General features: G+C 38.4%; 1 long non-coding RNA gene across 4 annotated transcripts in view; it reads right to left on the bottom strand.

Annotated features, from left to right (window-relative positions):
- LOC120103506 (uncharacterized) overlaps window positions 1–19,792 on the bottom strand; it is a 105,344-nt gene that overhangs the window by 81,376 nt on the left and 4,176 nt on the right. For 2 of the 4 annotated variants that reach the window (XR_015622909.1, XR_015622911.1), the window contains one exon: window positions 1,055–1,130. This is a non-coding gene — a long non-coding RNA (uncharacterized LOC120103506). Of the gene's footprint in view, window positions 1–1,054; window positions 1,131–3,306; window positions 3,436–11,228; window positions 11,329–19,792 lie in introns of those variants that run through there. The other 2 variants (XR_015622908.1, XR_015622910.1) reach the window with 2 other exon arrangements.

The raw sequence follows: 19,792 nt of genomic DNA on the forward strand, positions 1-19,792 counted from the left end.
AATACTCATGTGCTTCTGTTTCAAAATGTAATAGTAAGACTTTAGAAGAAAGCTGTTTTGCTTACACACGCACACATATGCATATACATACACATTCACACATATAAACATACATACATACATAAACACACATACAGATATAAACGGACACACATGCATGCATGTACACATATACATACAGATATGCACACACATATACACATACAGAGAATGAGAGAGAGAGAGAGCGAGAGAGAGAGAGAGAGAGAGAGAGAGAGAGAGAAACACAAAGACAGAGGCAGAGGCAGAGTAAGAGACAGAGACAGAGACAGAGACAGAGACAGAGAGAGTTCAGTAGAACACTGTGCCCTCTACAAAAGAAGAATTCTTGTTCTCATTGAATATATCTGTTGGTCTGTCTTGCCCAGAAAAGATTTCAGGAAGCAACTGTTTATTTCACAAGCAAATCATGACTCAGGTTTTTACTTTGGCTTTTTTTTTTCTTTTTTTCAGAAAAAGAGTATCTCTGAAGGAAATTCTAGAGACATTTTCTTCCCTGATAATCTTAGGCTCACACACATGAACCTGTTTTGGATGGGAAAGTTCTCAGACTGTGAACTTGGAAGTTTGGAGCAAGGCTGGGAGGCAGAGGATGTGTGGACCAAAACAAAACACAAGTTTGCAGATGCTCAGAGAGGGAAAGGAGAAGCCATACAAGCACTAGATTTTGGTTCTAAATGTTCCCACTCTCTAATTTATGGATGTGAGCTTGTGAGAAAATGTTTGTGCAATCTAGGCACACAAGGGAAATGGGATTCATTAAGTGATAAGGAATATGAAGTGGCTCTTGGGTTCAACAAATTAAAAAATACTAGATAAGCACCTAGTTAGGAATAAGAAGAAGTTAAAGGGGAGAAGAGTAGGTTCTTGACACCTCAATACTTCTACGACTCAGTGGTTAATTCCTTAGCTCTGGTCATACATCTCCCCTGCTTCTTATAGCTAACCTGAGCAAGTGTACAGAGTTAACCTGAGCCCTGACCATACGTTCTTGATTTAGCTCATCGTCAGTTACCTTCGAGCATCTGTGCAAGGACATAGACACTGTCTTATGGAGAAATTCCACTTCAGGGTGTCTTAATCTCTCCAGCCTGCCAAAGGAAAAGAGCGGAGTTAAATACCAAGTACTCGCTGTCTCAGGATTCCGAAATCAACAATTCTTGATGAAAATGAAAGTAGATTTGCTTTTGACAAACTATAACTTTCTGGATTAAAAATGGCCACTTCCTCTTAAACTTGTCTTTTGTGGTCTTTACTAGTGTCTGTGGGTGTGGAAGGAGTGAGTGCTCTGGTTTACTTTATAAGGATAATGATCTTCTTGTCAGTATAAGGCCTCGTTCCCAAGGCTTCGCTCAACTCTAACCATTCTCTGAAAGGCTCCATCTCCAAACACAGCACTATTGGAGGTCATTATTAGTATACATCTTAGGAACATACTTGTTCCCCAGTGAGGGATGACTTCAAATAATGATGGCGTCGAAACCAAAACCGCATAAAGATAAAACACACACACACACACACACACACACACACACACACACACACACACACGAAATAGGCACACAGTGACGAACAATAGATATTGAGAATATAAAGCAAGGTAACTGCTAGTCTTTGCCTGAGAACGTCTTTTCAGTTTCAAAGAGGAAAAAGAAACATCTTGAAAGTCATCCACAGATCAAAGTTGCCTTGAATGAATTTTGAAGATATTGAACTACTCCCAAATTAATTTTATAAATAATTGCTCTCATTTATGCATACCCAGTAGATCAGATAAACTATCTAGCCCAACACTCGTTTAAAAAGTGGGGAAAATATTTAGAAGACCTGGTGCTTGATGGTGTTTTATGTGCTAAGTTGTTCTCGGTGATAAAATGACGTGTCTCTTTACTAATTCTATACTCTATACCGATTTCCCCGTCACATCGTCAAAGGTGCAGAAAACCATCTTGGTCATCAGAAAGATAGCTATGGGGCTGGAGAGATGGCTCAGTGGTTAAGAGCACCGACTGCTCTTCCAGAGGTCCTGAGTTCAAGTCCCAGAAACCACATGGTGGCTCACAACCATCTGTAATGGGATCCGATGTCCTCTTCTGGTGTGTCTGAAGACAGCTACAGTGTACTTACATATAATAAATAAATCTTAAAAAAAAAAGAAAGATAGCTATGGGTTGCCTTCCTAATAGTCTCTAAATTTGTAGCAATTACATTATTTAATTCGTTTCTTTTTCAGAAGCGAGGGGTGAAAACCACAACATATTTGTGTGGTAGTCAGATGACAGATTGTGAGAATCAGTGTGCTCCTTCTACCCTGTGGGTCTTGGAGATTGAATTGGTGTCATTAGTCTTGGTGGCCTGAGCCCTTTGCCAGAGCATCATATCACCAGTACCGGTATTCCTTTACATTTGTATCTAACTTAACAGAAAACTCTTCTAACTCATATCTCTGGATTCCATAGCAACTGCCTTAGATATACAGCCTGCTTAGTCATGGCTATATATCTATATAGTATATATGTATAGTAGATAGTCTATGTTGTATAGTCAATGCCAGTCATGTCCATCCCCTTATGGGTGATGGGCCTCAAGACAGCATAAGAGTTAATGCGATTTTAAATCTATGGAGGTCTTCCTGGAAGAAAATTTTATATGTTCTCTATCCTATGATGATGTTAGGAGCAGACATGATGCTTGCAATTCTTTCAGTAACCAAGTTACCCAAGAGTGGAAGTGGCACTGGGAAATTATTCAACATAGTCTCGGAGAGATCCAAGACTCACAACACACATTTGTTAATCTTACTGGGAAAGCTAATTAAAGTTGATAGTCTGCTATTTTTCTCTTCATTGTGCAGCTACTTAAAGGGAAAAACTCTCTCTGTGTGTGTGTGTGTGTGTGTGTGTGTGTGTGTGTGTGTATGTTGTATGTTTGTGTGTGTATACATTTCTTTAATAAATATGTTTATGATATTTATTAAACATGATGATGTGATAAGGATATCAGTACAGAACCAGCACATTTCACTTTTACTACATAAGACAATTTGTAGCTTAGAACCCCATCCTGCATTTCTTGTTCTAAGTATTTCTCCCACGTGACAAATTAATGTTTGACTAGATCATTTATTTGACCTACTGTGTATGTATAAGTGAAAGCAATTAGTTATAAAATTAGTTTATATATACATATAGAGTTTTTTCTTAAATAGCTTTACATACACACATCCGCTTTCTTTGGAGACACCTGACTTAGGATACCTCTGCCTACCTCCAGCTTCCATAGATCATGCATTCAAAGGGGCTATTTAGTCTTCTTTTTTCTGGTTTTGCCATCCTTTTCTTTTCTGTTCTCATCTTCTCTTACTTTCTGCTTTTGCCCCTTACTGTAAGATAGGAACTGAGAAAGATGAAAGATTGACTCAGAACAGATCTTGAACTTGACTGTCTCTAAAATATTCTGTACTACGTACACAAATACCTCAGAGGACAGAGTGACAAGATTGCATGAGTGAATAATGAAGAACAAGTGTGAAATTAAAATACCAAACCAAATCAAAAAACAAACAACCAACAACATATGTCAATTCTATAGCAGCAAAGTCCTGGTTAAGAGAAGTACAAGGTAATGATTCTCTGTGAAGATAGGAAAACAGAATATATATATACTGTACTTAATTGGACATAGGGACAGTCTCAACGTTTCAGAAATGACAGTGTCGGGGTGATAGCACATGTGCTAGGTTGAGATAATCAACTGTAATGATGTCTACAAAAAGAGGACCCTAAAAGTAATTACACATTTCCAAAATGTTATCGCTTAGATTCATATAGCTTGATTAACTAGAGGCACATTTTACTGTGCCATCTCAAAGGATGTCACGTCCTTCATCATGACTAATGATCCTTAACTGATCATCTTTGTCTACCCTTGACCACAGCCTGCCACTTAGTCAAAATTCTATTCTTCCAGGAGTCCATGCATTTCCATTCCCAGAGAAGTTTTGCCCTTCAAAGGGAGTACGCAGCAAGTGAGTCTGGGAAGTGTGGGAGAAAGAAATACTTGTTTAGTTTTTAGTGAGCTAGCGAGCTAGAGAGGAGAATGCTATGTCTCTGCTAACTCTCCAGGGGACAAGGGAGTAATTGATTACACTCCATAACTGAGATTGGAAGATGAGGAAAAGCTTAAATATTTCAATCAAGATGACCTTCTACTCCCCCTGAATACTAAGCCATTTGTCTTCATTTTACTCCCAGGGCTGTGACTAAGCACTACTATATGGACGCAAGTGTAGTAGATGTTAAGTAGGAGGGGATAAATTACATTTAATACAGCTATACATCACGCGTTTTCATGAAGCTCTCGTAACAACTGTTTGTTCATTCAAAACAATGTTCGAAAAATACCCTCAGGCTGCTTGCCCTACTTCTTGTCTCTTAGAGACACAGGCGAGTCATGAGCTTGATAAGGACAGTTTCTCTAAGTGATTATTTTCATATGTGCTCAGAACAGTCACAGACTCTCACACATTGGACAATTGTGAAATTGTTCTAGAATCTGTACCTAAAGCAGAATAATGTAATATAAACAGTCAAATCCATAAATCTAGTAAGGAACTAGTGTAAGAAATATGAAAATTACCAAAGACTTCCAATTTGATTTCATTTAAAAGACGCCGAGAAATTCTAGGCAAGGAGAGACAAATAGACGTAGAACATAGTTTTTCCTACGAGTCACAGCATGATGAAGAATGGAAGGCTGTAGCTGAATGGATGATTTAATTTGGAGCATGATAGAATAATAAAATAATCGACACAATCTTATGGTTGGGAAATCCAAATTTCAAAGACATTATTTCAGTTTACTTTCTATTGTGTTACTCAGAATTCTCTATGGGATCAAAATCAATAGGACGCATATGCATTCGTAATGAATGCACTTGATTTGTTTACATGACTAGGGCCATGTAGTCACAAATGGCTATTTATACACTGAACAGGCTGAGAACCTGATAGTTTATCTCTCATCAAACCAGGATACCTCAGTGGTCCCTATCTGAACCTGTAAGCTTCGAGGATTTCTGGAGAGGACCTGGTCTTTAGTTTGCACTGAAATCTCCCATCAGTGAAGGACTGCAGCAGCAGTAATGGTGTAGAAGCACTCAATGCCAAAAAAATAAATGCAAGGGGATCCAATAGCAGGGAGAAAACAGTGAGACAGTCTACCCCACTTGTTGGGGAAGGGGGACTCACATGAAGACCATGCTGCACATTTGCTACATATGTACACAGGGTCTAGGTCCAACTCCTGAGTGCTTCCTGGTTGGTGGCCCAAGCTCTGTGAGCCCCAATGGTCCCAGGTTAGTTGACTCTGTAGGTCTTCTTGTGGTGTTCTTGAGGCATTGGCTTGTTCATTTCTATCTCCTACTCTTCCATGAGACTACCTGAGCTCCACCTGATGTTTGGTGGTGGATCTCTTCATCTGACACTATCTGCTGCTGGATTAAGCTTGTTAGGAGACAGTTATGTTCGGTTCCTGTCTGTAAACATAACAGAGTATCATAATAGTGTCAGGGATTGGCTCTCTTACATGAGATGGGTTTCAAGTTGGGGCAGTCATTGATTGGTTGTTTCCTCAGGCTCTGCTCTATCTTTATCCCTGTAAATTTTGTAGGCAAGACAAATTTTGGGTTGAAGGTTTTGTACTGCCTGGTGGGGCCTCAGTGGGAGAGGATTGCCTAGTCATGCTGGGACCAGATATCATAGGGTGGGGTGGTACCCAAGGGATTCCCCCACTACAAGCAGAAGGGAAGGGGGCAATGGAGAAAGGGATTTGTAAGGGTGGAACTGGGAGAAGAGGAGATATGGCAGAGATAACATTCATAGCAATAATAGGAGCAAGGACTGTCATCAGATAAAATTGCACTCACATCTGTACTCCATTACACGATGCTACTTTGCATCATGACTAAATAAAGCTCACTTAATTTCTTAAGACACATTTTCCCCATTTAAAAAGAGAATGGTAAATGTAACCTCAATTGGTTTCCTTTCAATATTAATGGAAATGATGGATGTAGATATTTAGAAAAATCTGCCCAGTAGAATGGCATCATTACATCTGCTCTAGCCTCAGATATGTCTCTACACTTGACAAGCCCCCTTCTACATCTTATAGGTAGTTTTTGGTTTATACGCTTTTGCAACTTATTCCATAAACAGCTCTCACTGTCTTCTATATGGGTTGTTTTATTCTCCCAGTATTTACTGACTTATTTTCAAGGTGGCATTTACCTTGAGAATAGATAACTATTAGGTTTCCTGCTACTACTATGGTCCTCCCAAGTTCTGAGGTTCTGTGGGAGCAGGTGAGGGCATATTGGTGACTTACAGGAAAGTCAGATGCTTGTGGCTGTCGTATGTAAACAAGAGAAATAAGAAAGGACTCCCATACGGGATGAATGGGTACCCTCTGTCCCTTTCAGCACAGCAAGGGTAGAAGATTCCTGACTTACCCAGCTCAGAGCTAATGTAGACAACAGACTCTGACTGTGGAGTTTAATTTCCCATTTTTATCTGTCACTTGAAAACACCAACATAATCCAACTTCAGTTCCAGGAAGAGCACACCTTGGCACCATGCAAGAGTGTCAACGGTGCTCACAGCCCAGTCAGGCTTTTTGGAACAGAAGGAGGAGTATAAATAAAAGAAACCAAGTACATTAGCGACTCTCTCCGCTCCATATGTTAACATAATTGCAGCTTCCCTTCTCTCCCACATGGCCTCAGAAGCTAAAAATGCAAGATCTCAGTGCTCTGCTTTTATTTTTGTTTGTTTTCCAATATATGCTGCAGAGAAAGGTGAGCACCGGGCTATTTTTCAGTTGCAGAAGAAAGGAACTCAGTTGAAGGAGCAATGAGTCAGGGAAAGTGTCTGATAAACAAAAGCCATTGCTAAAAGGTCTCCTGAAGAAGCCTTTGCCCTGTGTAGAAAATGAACCAGACTTGTTTGCCAGGGTTGTTTCCTTGGATCCAAGCCTTGAAAAAAATCCTACATGCAGAATATCATAAGGACAATTTTATTTTTTATTTTGGCTTTGCTTTTAGTTTGCTATCCTCCCCCCCCCCACACACACACCAAATAAATAAATCTGCATTTATTACCTCTCTGAGGCAAGAAGGAAAAAGATAGCCTTGTGTACCTAATTTTGTACAGAGAGAACAATCAGTTCATGTTATAGGGTTAAAGTTCACTTAAGGGGAAGTACCTCACACCTTCTCTCCTTGAAATTATGGTTTATCTCCCACTCTTTATCAGGGACCTTCCATGAAGCAAATGAATTCTTTTTACAAACAAGCAACTGAGAGCTAATACATGGTTGGTAGTAAGTCAGCTAGAAACCTCCTCCCATTGTTTTTCCTCCCTGTTATATTACCTATTTGAAGAACATGATAAAGTATTTTTTTAATCCAACACAATCTTCTAGCTTATTGTTATTTATCTAAATGCATACAATATTAAGAAATAATATCTTTAAAACTCCAGATGTTATCTGGAAATGATGATCAACTACATTGTAAATTTAAGCCTTCAAAGTACTTAAGACTATTTAATTTTTTAAAATTTAGACATAAGTCTCAGATGGCTGGAGAAAGAACATTATGATGTGTTGGTTATTTGGGAGATTTTCATCTTCCTATGATTCTGGACACTAGGACTTTAACTGGATATAGGGAGAGGAGGAGGTAGAAGAGGAAGAAGGTGAACAGGCAATGGAAAGAGACCATAAAGGAAAACAGGAGACAGTAAAAAAAAATAACATTTTAGCTCATCAGATCCAAGATATTCAGTAGTGGCATAAAAACAAACAAACAAAAAATACCTATATAGCTGTGTCAATGGACTGTTAGCATAGCTCTTCTGGAAATGCTATTGTTATGAACTTGAGAATGTATCTGAAAGTACTTCCTAGCTTAGCAAGCTCATCTCCCAGACTTAGATGACTTTTATGGTCATTGTCATCTTTGGTTTATCACTAGTGTTCTTGCAGTATGTTTAGCTTGAAAGCATTTACATTAGAGATACTTCCAAAGATCTCTAGGTTAGGTGCCTTCCTCAAGAGTTCACTCAGCAGGAGTAGGCTATGATAGGAGAAATGCTATCCTCAAGGGCAGACATGGTTCTGAGCTAAAATGTGTTTCCCCAGTCATAAATCACAGGGCTCAATTGCACATTTTGTACTTTCTGCTCTATTCTTTCTCTTGCCCCCATTGACTTGAGATGCCTGTCTCTGATTATTCTCGGCAGGACGCTGCTTAGCATGTCCTCACTAAATAAAGATTTGGATTGTCACTGAACTTCTATCATGCTGCTTGCTCTCACTCAACAAGAACTTTCTGTTTCTTCCTCCTCAGAATGTCTTAAAGACTGCAGGTTAATCCTTCCTTCTTGGTAGGCGATTTTATCCATGAACACTCGGATACTGGGAGATTCAGCTCTCAGTGGTTATTTTTAGTACTCAATTGATTCAAGCATCTTCCAAATTCTCAGGGAAAAAAATCACTTCAACCAAGAGATCCTATCAATCACAGCATGGTTTGCATGCTTATTTAGCTGGTTAGTAATTAAAGGCAGCTAAAAATACCAGGCATGCATGAATGGTGTGATTTTTATATCTTAGCTCCTTCCCAGAGAAGATGCAAGACCCATCAATCAAACAGTTGGTAGCTGAAGTCATTATCACTGAAATTAAGGCAATTATACACAAATGAATATTAATGAAGTACCTAGTCAAAATTAGGGTCAGTTCTTAACACTTGAAAAGAAATTGTAGAAAATCTAAGTTCAATGCTAATCCATTGAAAGGTAACATAAGAACACACCTTCCAGATCTGGCTGTACTTTGGTTAATGGAGACTCCAATATGGTGATGTTTTCTTGCTTTGGAGACAAATGGTTTTATACCTGTACTATGGCTTCTGTTTAAAGGTTCTAAAATGGTTTATAAACCTACTTTAATGTAGTGATGAGAAACACATACATGGGTCCTACACACTTCAATTTTAGAAGTCTGAGAATGATCTTCATTGCTCTGCACAGTACCTTTGTTTATAAAATAAGGAGAAAATGCAGGCTGATCTTCATGGCTGTTTTAGTTCTTGTACCCCATTATTACTGCATCCGAATGTGGAACAAGAACAAATCATTTTAAGTGCTTTGAAACACGAAAGAATTGTAGTAGAACATGGCTTTCCAGGGGATTCGCTGAGAAATCTATGAATACGAAAAAATGTGAAAATAGAAATGGTCTGAATTTTCTACATCTGTGTAGGTGGTTAAAATGTGTGGAAAGAACTCCTTCAACAGCCTCCAAGATGGATACTGCATCCCAGGACTCCAGGGACCATGTGAATAGCAGGGGTTGTGTGGATGGCTCTCCTGGGGCAGCGTGGTACACAACCTGCCTAGACAAAGATCTTAGCTCTGCAGAGAGAAATGAGGTTGGATTGATTGCCCACTTCACGCAACACTTTAGTCCACAGAAAACAAGCAAAAGAAAAGGAAAAAGCAAGAAAAGAGGGGAGGAACACTCTTCTAGGATAACTCTGAAGTAGAGTTGATTTGGACCCCACAGGCCTTTAGGTCAGCCATGCTGCATGCATCCAACAAGCGAACAACAAATGGAATCTTTTTAATAGTCTTGATAAGATACTTATGTGATGCTCTTGTTTTAAAGCCTCCAAGAAGGAGGAAGAATTAGGGCAACATGAGCTGCCTCTTCTGCAAGGGTCTGAGAATGATGATCCACGGGACAAAGGTGTCCAATGAAAATGATGGGAGAGAGGAATCACTGAAGTAAGCTGTGGGGGAAGCAGTTATTCCTGCTGAATCCCACCAGCTCATGTTGAAGGTTCTGTTTTTATTTTGTTTAATTTTTTCAGAAATCTCAGCTGCAGGAAAGAGACACAGAATCACCACAAAACTGTAAACCTGAAGAGATGGATGTTGCCAGTCTGGAGTATTTGAAGAAATGGTCACACGTAGAAGCAAGGCTATTAGGTAAATGCTCTCTTAATCCTCAGACCTCATGCCATGCTGCTCTAGGCAGCACCCATGCAGGGAAGCTTATATATAAGAATTGGACATTCACCAATTCTTACTATATTAATTTGTGAATTTTCTCAATTTCGATTGGATTTTGTAGAAGCCTGAAAAGATAGGAAGTGTATAGATGTAGAAGTTACAGATGTGTTTAATGAGGTATAAAGAAGAGTATACGTGCTTACATACATGTCCACACATACACACTTAACTGTATATGCACATGTCTTCACTCTCATGCACACATATTGCACACACATGCACACATAAACAAACACAGACTTTCAGTTGGAAGCTGATATTTGAGGACAATTAGTTACAACTGAATCATAAACCAGTGGTGAGTAAAGGTCAATGATTTATTTATTGCTAGTCTAACAGTTTGAATTCTACAATAAGTATGGACAGAAATCATTTTTCCAAGCAGCATATACAATCATTACAAGACAACGTTCTGTGACACCATTGTGGTTATGGCTGCAATTGTCCTTTTCTAGAGCTGCTCAAGTGAGGGCCTGCTGATTATGCCAGGAGGTGTCATGCTGGCCTTATATGTTGTCTAGAGACTATCCCTTTACATCCCAGAACAATAAACAAATATAGGTTGTGTGGATGTTAATGTGAACATTCCCTTCCTCTTATTCTTTTACCCAGAATTCTTAGGAAGAATATTTTATTACTTGAATACTAGACTCATTAGGAATATTTTAAAACAAACTATCTGGGAATTGAGCCACCAGTAAATGCACAAGTGATATTTGCAGAGATGCATACCCAAAGTCTCTTTTAATACATTAGGAAAGAATTCCAAATCACACTCAGGAAATCCTGGGCATCTCCAAATTTTATATTCCAGGAGTAATTTTCTATTTTGCTAGTAGTCTTTGTACTAGAATTTTCTAATTTCATTATTTATGTCCATTATGTATTGACACAGAACAAAGGAAATATAATTTGAGAGTTTTCACTTAATTATGCCATTTCAAAACAATGCACTAAGAACAATTCTTATGACTCAAAGGATACCAGCTTTACCCACATGGCTACTTTTCCATTCATGTACTTTAAAAAATATTGTAAATAAGAAATCACCTTTTAAATACAGGAAAACTGAGGATAATATATCACAGCCATTTAGTTATTCAATCCTAAGAAGCATCATCTTCCAGAAGACTCCAGCTTGTTTTCTATTCTAAGAAGAGAAATATATTCACCAACTCAACAAAAGGACTTCCTCCCCAACTCTATCTTTCCCTTAATCCTTCCCCAGGGATAATGGGTTTCCCTCTGTTAAGAAGTACAGTGCTTGGGGTTGGGGATTTAGCTCAGTGGTAGAGCGCTTACCTAGGAAGCGCAAGGCCCTGGGTTCGATCCCCAGCTCCGAAAAAAAGAACCAGAAAAAAAAAAAAAGAAGTACAGAGCTCATTATTTTGTGTGTTTACTGTGCTTTACACATTCATAAACACGTATTCTAAGTACACCTTAAACTTTAAAACACTACCCAAGTTTTGGTCACTCCCAACTCCCAAACAATGTACACGTCTGAGCTCCCTTTACTAATTTACTTTACTATAGACTAATTAACAGGGCTTCTTATTTTCCCCTACTACCAGAACCCAGTTGTGAAGAGAGTAGCATTGCCTCAAGTCTTCTGAAACTATGAGGAAATGTCTCTGGTACACAGCTTCTGGAACATCATTCCTGTTGCAGCATTCAATCTGTACACATTTTATCCTCATTCTTCAAAATGACTGGTATTTCATTCTTACAGACATAACCTTGCCTATTTCATGCTATTTGCTCTATAATGTAACTTTACATTTTTGGTAAATTTTGAACACAAATTTAGAGGAAGTAATACCAATATAGGTGGATTTTAATTTTAGCTGGCATCTGTTTTACATTAAAGTTTTCAGTAGTTTTTGTGTCCTATGATAATTTAAATTACATATACAATTATTTATACATATATAATTATTTTATATATATGCAAATACACAGATTTATTTATGATATCTCTACCTACATTTTGCCTCAATTTCTTACTTATATTTCATTTATATTTTTCTTAGCTTTACTGTACCATCCACTAAATAAATGCCATCTATCAATCATTTTGTCTTTTCCATTTCTTAATACACATATTTGTCAATACCTAAGGCTAAAGGCCAGTGAGATAGCTCAATGTGTAATGGTGCTTGCCTAGATGTGGATGACCTGTGTTTGATCCCAAGATCCCACATGGTAGAAAGAGAAAGGTTAAAAGAAATAGCACATGGTTTTCTGATTATCATAAGTGAGCCATGGTACACTCAGGCACAAGCACACACACACACACACACACACACACACGCACACACACAAACCTAAATACATATTATAAGTTTTTTTTAAATGTAACACTAGTTATATCACTACCCTGCCTATAAATAAGAAGGAATCTGACCCAAGATGCTTGAATTCTCATAAGTCTGGCTGTGTGTTTTTCTGTCAATCCAGTTTCTTTGTACTTTTATGTTAAAGAGTTAAATTATTTTACTCTTGTTTTGAAACAACACATATATTTATTAAGCACGTGTTTATTATTTTTCTCTGGTTTTCTTGAATTGAGTTTATTCCAACTATGTTTTCTCAAATACATTCATGCAATAATTATCAACTGATGTTTGTTTTGTCCTGTTCTCATTTGTTTGTACTTTGTCTTGTTTTATTATTATTATTATTATTATTATTATTATTATTATTATTATTATTACTATTCTTTGGATGCCTGTTTGTTTTCTAATGAGACAAGAAAGGGCATGGATTTGAATAGAAGGAAAAGGGGAAAGTATCTCAGAAAATTTGGAGGAGAGGAAACTAATCAGAATATATTATAGGAAAAAATATCTATTTTCAATGAAAGAAATAAAAAAGATTTTCAGAAATTGTTCTCTGGGTAGATATTTTATATCTCACTCTACCCTAACCTTGTATTCTTCTGAGATGTGGGTTGTTCTCATTTCAAGGATGAAATACTTAATATGTCTTTTTATCTCTTTGAGAACAATAACAGTTTCTTTTTGCTTGGGCTTTCTTGTTCTGTTATTTGTTGGAGGTGGGTTTTTCTAACCTTCTTCAGTCCATGTTTCTTGTAAGCGTCTTGTTCTGTTTAAATGTTTTTTCTTTCTTTTTTGTTAGAGGAGCTGTACAATGAATGACTCGTCATAATTAAAAAAAAATAAAAATAAAATGTGAACAGCTACTAAATTTCCCAGAAACATGGAGAACAAAGACATGGTGTCAACTCCAACTCCATATGAGGCTATTGTGGGGACCACGGGCTGAGAATCACTACTTCCCACATCATCACCATCTCTTTCACCTTTTAGTAAACTAACAAATGCTCAGCAGAGGTTATCAATCTTCATGGTCATGGTTTCCTCATTCATGCTCACACTCTGAGGGGGGTGGAATAAGTTCGGCCTTTTCTGGTGTAGATGGCTAGATACATTTTCATTATAGTTTTAAGAAAAGGAAACATGCAAGAACCACTGAGGCTATGAAGGGGCTTAGTAAAAACTCCATGGGTCTCAATAGGTCTCACAACCTCCGTATTAGATGCTTCTAACGCAAAAGTTAATGCTTGCTCTTGACCCAATAGATTGTCTCCTTGAGTCCTTTACCCCCATAATCTCGCAGCTCTTATATTCAAATGTCTCTCTATCACATGATCAAGTTAGACGAGTTTTGTTGGTTGATTAGTTGGTTTTGAATTTTATTTTTGACAATTGATCTATGTATGCTTAAATGCTACCTTGCTTTTTTTTAATTGGATATTTTTCTCGTCCATAAATCCCCTATCCCATCTCCCCTCACCCTTCTTCTATGAGGGTGTTCCACCACCCATCCACCCACCCCTTCCCACCTCCTTGCCCTGACATTCCCCTTATTACAGGGGGTGGGGGTTGAGCCTTGGCAGGACCAAGAGCTTCTCCTCCCACTGATGCCCAACCAGGCCATCCTCTGCTACATATGCAGCTGGAGCCATGGGTCTGTCCATGTGTACTCTTTAGATGGTGATTTAGTCCCTGAAAGCTCTGGTTGGTTGGTATTATTGTTTATATGGAGTTGCAAACCCCTTCAGCTCCTTCAGTCCTTTCTCTAACTCCTTCAGTGGGGACCCTGATCTCAGTCCAATGATTGGCTGCGAGTATCCACCTCTGTATTTGTCATTGCTTTGTAAGTTTTTTTTTGTTTGTTTTTTTGTTTGTTTGTTTGTTTGTTTGTTTTTACCTAGTTAACTTAGCTTGTTATCTTCCAGGGCCCCTAACAGTCCATTTACCTAACACAGTGGCAATCCTTATGAGCAGCACATGAGTCCTTCCTTCACACTAGTCTTTCTAATTAGATATTAGTGTTCACACTTCACAGATGAGAAGATAGACCTTGGGGACAAGCCTGAAGATGATGTTACAGTGCTGTCACTTGAAACCAGAAATTTCTGTCACCAAAGCCCATTTACAATCAATTGGCAAATTATGTGTATTCTTAGTCTTCAAAGAATGGCCACTTGCCTAAAAGAGGTATAAGACTGCTTTTGTAAGCATGTGCCTTTATGTGTGTGTATCTGTGTGTGTGTCCGAATATATGGAGTATATATCCGACTGTGTGTCTGTGTTTGTGTGTGTGCATGTGTCTGTCTGTGTCTATGTGTATATGTCCCTATGTGTGATTGTGTGTCTGTGTTTGTGTGTGTTTTATATATCTATATGTAGGTGTGAGACAGAGTTCTTAAAATGTGGTGCCACCATGGTGCTCAGTTTAGGCAACACCATCTCTCACTCATTCACCTCCTTTCTTTCTCTTTGCTCATTCAACAGACTCTAATAAACACCTTATTTCCCTTCTCACTGACTTTCTATTTATTTGTTATCTTCTGCAGAAAATGCCTATCGTGTTCAGGCAATGAATATTACAGCATGCACATTGCTTTGGAACACTGGTGACTCTGAACAAAAGTTTTACTTCCAAGTTAAAAAGTGGTGAGAACAGAGAGGATGAGAAGGCTGTACCGAAATGTCACAGAATTAAATGTGTGTGAGTCTCTAAGTTTCTAAGAGGAGTTGCAATATGTGTGGCATGGTGCTTTCGTTGAAGAAACTGTCACTGACAAAATGCAACTATTAGTGTTTTAAAGACAGAAGCATCATCATCAATAATATTTCAAGTGTCTGCAAGAGCAGGTACAGAGCAGTCAGCTAATTTATACTGGTTGGGCTAAAAGGGTTACTCATTGGGAGATCATAAATTCATGCTAATGTTACATATTTTATAACATTTCCAAGTAGGCGGTGTGGTCTTATGAATAAAAAACACTTATTTTATTTATCACCCATAATGAATCATACATTTTGTACAACTCAAAAAAAAAAAATCCTCCCATGAAGAATTCGAGTTCTTTGCTTCTTCAACTCTAAATCAGCCTTATCAGTGCATCCTGTTGGTGCCTTGTGCACAGTAGGTCCACACTATGTACGTCATTAAGACTAGAGTTTCTTGTCCCTTTGGGAAAATAGGAGTCACACTTAGTTACAGCTTTCTGGCTATGAGCAGCTGGTCTACCAGATGGGTCAGAAGACAGAGTGTACAAGAGTGCACTACCAATGCATATGATACATTACTTTACCCCAGCCTAGCAAAGGGAAAACAAGACATGCCCAAGAATAATGTTCTTCGCATGGCTATTGCCGTGCCTGAGTTAAATTTCACCTCCTTATTGAATCCAGCCATGACAGCTCTAATTATAACAGTGTCTATTTCTACCTTCCAGGCCCTCCATGGCTTTCTATGTCTACTTAGAAGTTAACAAAAATTTGCTTGGATTGTATTTCACTTTTAGTAGATTTATTTTTATTTTCATTTGAGAGCGTAAACATCACATGGTAAGGGCATTCCATTCTATTCACATTCTGTAAAAATGATTCCATTTTTTTTGCTAATAAACTTGTAATTCTATGAAGCTATTATTTTTCCTTCATCTTGTTGATCCAGAAACCAGGACTGTTATTTTGAGCTTGAAGCAATCTCTCAACTTGCCACAACTTCATTTCCAAGCTCAGCACAGGCTTCGGAGGCTGCATACCCAGGGAATCATGTTTCTGAGAGTGGTGGTGTCTCTCCGCAGTTAAAATGCTCTTTCTATGTGAAATCTCCCCGTGCTCTCTATACTGCTCAGCAGCAGCTGAGAAGCGAGTCACTTGTGCAAACTCTGAAAGACTATTGATAAAAGAAAAGGGATGGCATTTGCTTCTGGCGCTTTTACTCAAAGGTATGTGCCTGAAAGTCAGACAAAGATATCATGCACTGTAGGAAGTAGGAGTGATCTCTGAAGACAAAGCAGAAGGATATTCACAGGGTTGGAGCTTTTCATGGAAAATTCACTGTGTTCTGTAACAGAGACCAGTTCAGCGATGGAAAGATGAATGAGTGGGAGTCCGCGGAAATGACAACAGAATGGAGACTGAGAGGGAAAATGACTTGACTCTCCAGTGCCATGACCTTGAATCTGGCCAGGGCTCCTACAGGAGTTCCAGACCACTGACAGGCAGAACCTGAGACGCAAACACCACTGTAGCACTTGTAATGGCAGCCCAAAGAGGGAGTTAAGCCCAATGCAGGTGGATAAGCCTGATCAAGTATGTGTCTAGTTTGACAGACTGTATGGGAAAATAGATAAATGAAAGGTTTCCCAGAAGGATATTGGTTGGAGAAAGGAAAGAAAATTGCCCTAATTTTTGTTATATTTCAGCTGAGATTTCAGAGGAAAATTCACGAGAGAAATTAGCGGACACTCAATCAGTGTTCTAATGCAGCCATTTAGAGTGCTTCATGCTGCTTCATTGCCGAGGAAATGACTTTTCGACTGCTTAGAATTCTCTAGTACTTCCAACTGGAAAACCGAGTCTACATTTCCCCGTGTTAGAAATCAGTTACAAAATGGTATTGACCCAGTTCTTACGTCATCTTCCACTTCAGCGATAGGTGCATGTGGAAGAGAGCCCTAGACATTACTTTCTGTTGCTCCCATCGCAATTTTAAAAATGTCACACTCTGTAACATGAGTGTGCAAGTAGGTAGATGGGTCAATAAGAATATGTGTTATAAAAGGGAACGTTAATAAACTGCAAACCAAGAATATACTCTTATCACATTCATTTGCTAATTCATTCATTCCAAAATTACAGAAAATATGTCTGCTTCTTATTTTATATTAAACAGAAAGTCTGTCAATCAGAGTTTTTGATTGTCCCCTTGCACTAACACTGATTGAGGTATTGATTATAATGTGTTGACTATGATGCAAAGATCTTTCTAAGCAGTCTGCATACACAGCTCTTGTACAGGACCATGGGAAATGAAATCGACATCATAGCGAAAGAGGAATATCTGAGGATCCAGGGAGGACAAGGAAGAATAGTAGTGTATATTCTGCAAGCCATGTTGATAAACAGAAAAACAATCTCTGGTTGCTCTCAAGCCATGAACTCTGATTATTTGTGTGTCTTTCTGAAGTAACTAGTGGAATTGAATTGTTCTTCTTGGAGCTTGACTTGGGAATTGAGGAAACAAGAGAATGTGTTCCAGGAGTTTTCTGGTGGCACTGCCCATGTGGGTACTGCCTGTGGCTAGCAAGGTGAGCCACTAAAATCTCATGTTGACAAGAAGGAGCCAGATATGTGCTCAAATTCTGAACACAAAAATTGCTAGCAGAAATTTCTTGGAAATGAACTGATGATAGCAGAAAGAAGTCAAGGTGAGAGAAAGATGACAGAGGGCTTGGGAAACAGCTACTGCTGAGTACGCAGACATCAGTCCTATGTACCTAGAGTGCAAATGTTTACTTGTTAATATTGTGCTAACTATAGAAGCTTTTGTGCATTGTATAATTCAATTTGAATTCCTTACACTTGAACATTAAAGAGATCTGATAATATATATGGTATATGCATTATATTTACTGTGTGTGCAACTCATACTGAACAAAAATATAATACTTTATGGAAAAGCAGTGTCAAGTATATTTACATGCTCAAAATAGTTAATTTGTGAATGAGAGCCTCATAAATATATAGTATATGTGATAGAAAATTGCAATGTGATTAGTGTTGACTTGTTTCATGAATTTTATTCATATTAAGAGTACCAAGAATACCTCCAAATAAGTGAGAAGCCATTATGCCTCAAAATGGGCCTTGTGGACCAAGTTTCCTGTCTCTTTCCCTCTTCTTCTCTCCTATTCTCCTCTCCCCTCTCTTCCCTTCCCTCCCACTTCCCCCTCCTCCAGTCTCTCCAATAATCACTATGGTTATAGACCTTCTCAGCAGTACAAAGACCAGTGCATCTGTGTCCACTTTGAACATTTGTTAGCTTTTCATCGCTCAGTAAAATGCCTGACACTATTGTGGGCCAATAATTATAACAAGTCAAAGTAAAATTAATCTAATTAAATAATTTAGTAATTAACGCCAAATTTTTCTTTGCTGTCAGGTCCTGAAAATCCAAGATTATGCAGTACTGTGGGGAAAGACTGACTCCCCGGGGATCACTATGTGCCTAGATTCATCAAATTTCTCCAGTTACAGAGATTAGAGCTGCGTCTGGATCTTTTGTTCTGTAGTGCACATGGCTAGAAGCTAACTCTCCACTGGGACCTTACTGTGGCGATGCACTAAGGGAGAATAAGTATCTCTTAATTCATTTATTTGAATTAGTTGAAGGAATGTTATTTTTAATACCACATAGAAATTACTCACCACCCCACCACCCCACTTCCTGATTTGCTAATCAGGTCACTGTGGATGGTTGGAAATACAGATGAAGAAAAGCCCTGGGACAGAGGGCTTCTTGATAAAAATGTACAAAGGCTACCCTGTATCTGATGAAACCAAGAAGAAACAAAGCAAAATATCTATTTCATTTATCCTGCTCTGTCTCGTGATGTGCCCTGAATAGCAATAAAGCTCTCCAAGGTACCAGTTAACTATGCATATGGAAGACTCAGTTTACAAGGCTTTAACTGGAAGCTTGCTTCTCTTCTGTCATAAGAAGTCTCCCAGCAAGAGTCTTTGGGTGTTTATGCAGAAGCACATTTCCAGGATTCAATCCCACCTGCTGGTTTTGTGGATTTCTGTTGCATTTAAGAATGTATTAAAGTTTCAAGCAAGTTCATGTGCGAGGGGGCCGCAGAAAGGAAACTACAGCAAGCGCATTCCTTTCCATTGGTTAGAAAGTACAAACATCCTAGAACGCATCATGGATGTAATTATGTTTCAGTGGATAGATTGTAACACATGAGCACCTTAAGACAAGGACAAGGAAAGCTGGCATTCTTGTCAGGAATAAAAGGTCAGCCGTGGGACCCAGATAATTAAGGGTGCCTCCATAGAAGTGATTTAAGTTTGGTATTTCTTTCATGGTCTCTTTTACTTTTTTCTTTTCATTCTCACTTGCTTTTCTGGACCATATTGGGAGGTATATGTGCTGTGACTCCTAATAACTCATTTAAATTAAAAAAAATGTTAGTTTTAGACATAAAGATACATGTGTGATCAATTCATGTTGACAGTCAACATAATATAAACATCAAATGATAGTAAATGAATAAATTAGAAAAG

This window comes from Rattus norvegicus, chromosome 6, assembly GCF_021556685.1.
Source record: "Rattus norvegicus strain SHRSP/BbbUtx chromosome 6, alternate assembly SHRSP_T2T, whole genome shotgun sequence".
Lineage (NCBI taxonomy): Eukaryota > Metazoa > Chordata > Mammalia > Rodentia > Muridae > Rattus > Rattus norvegicus.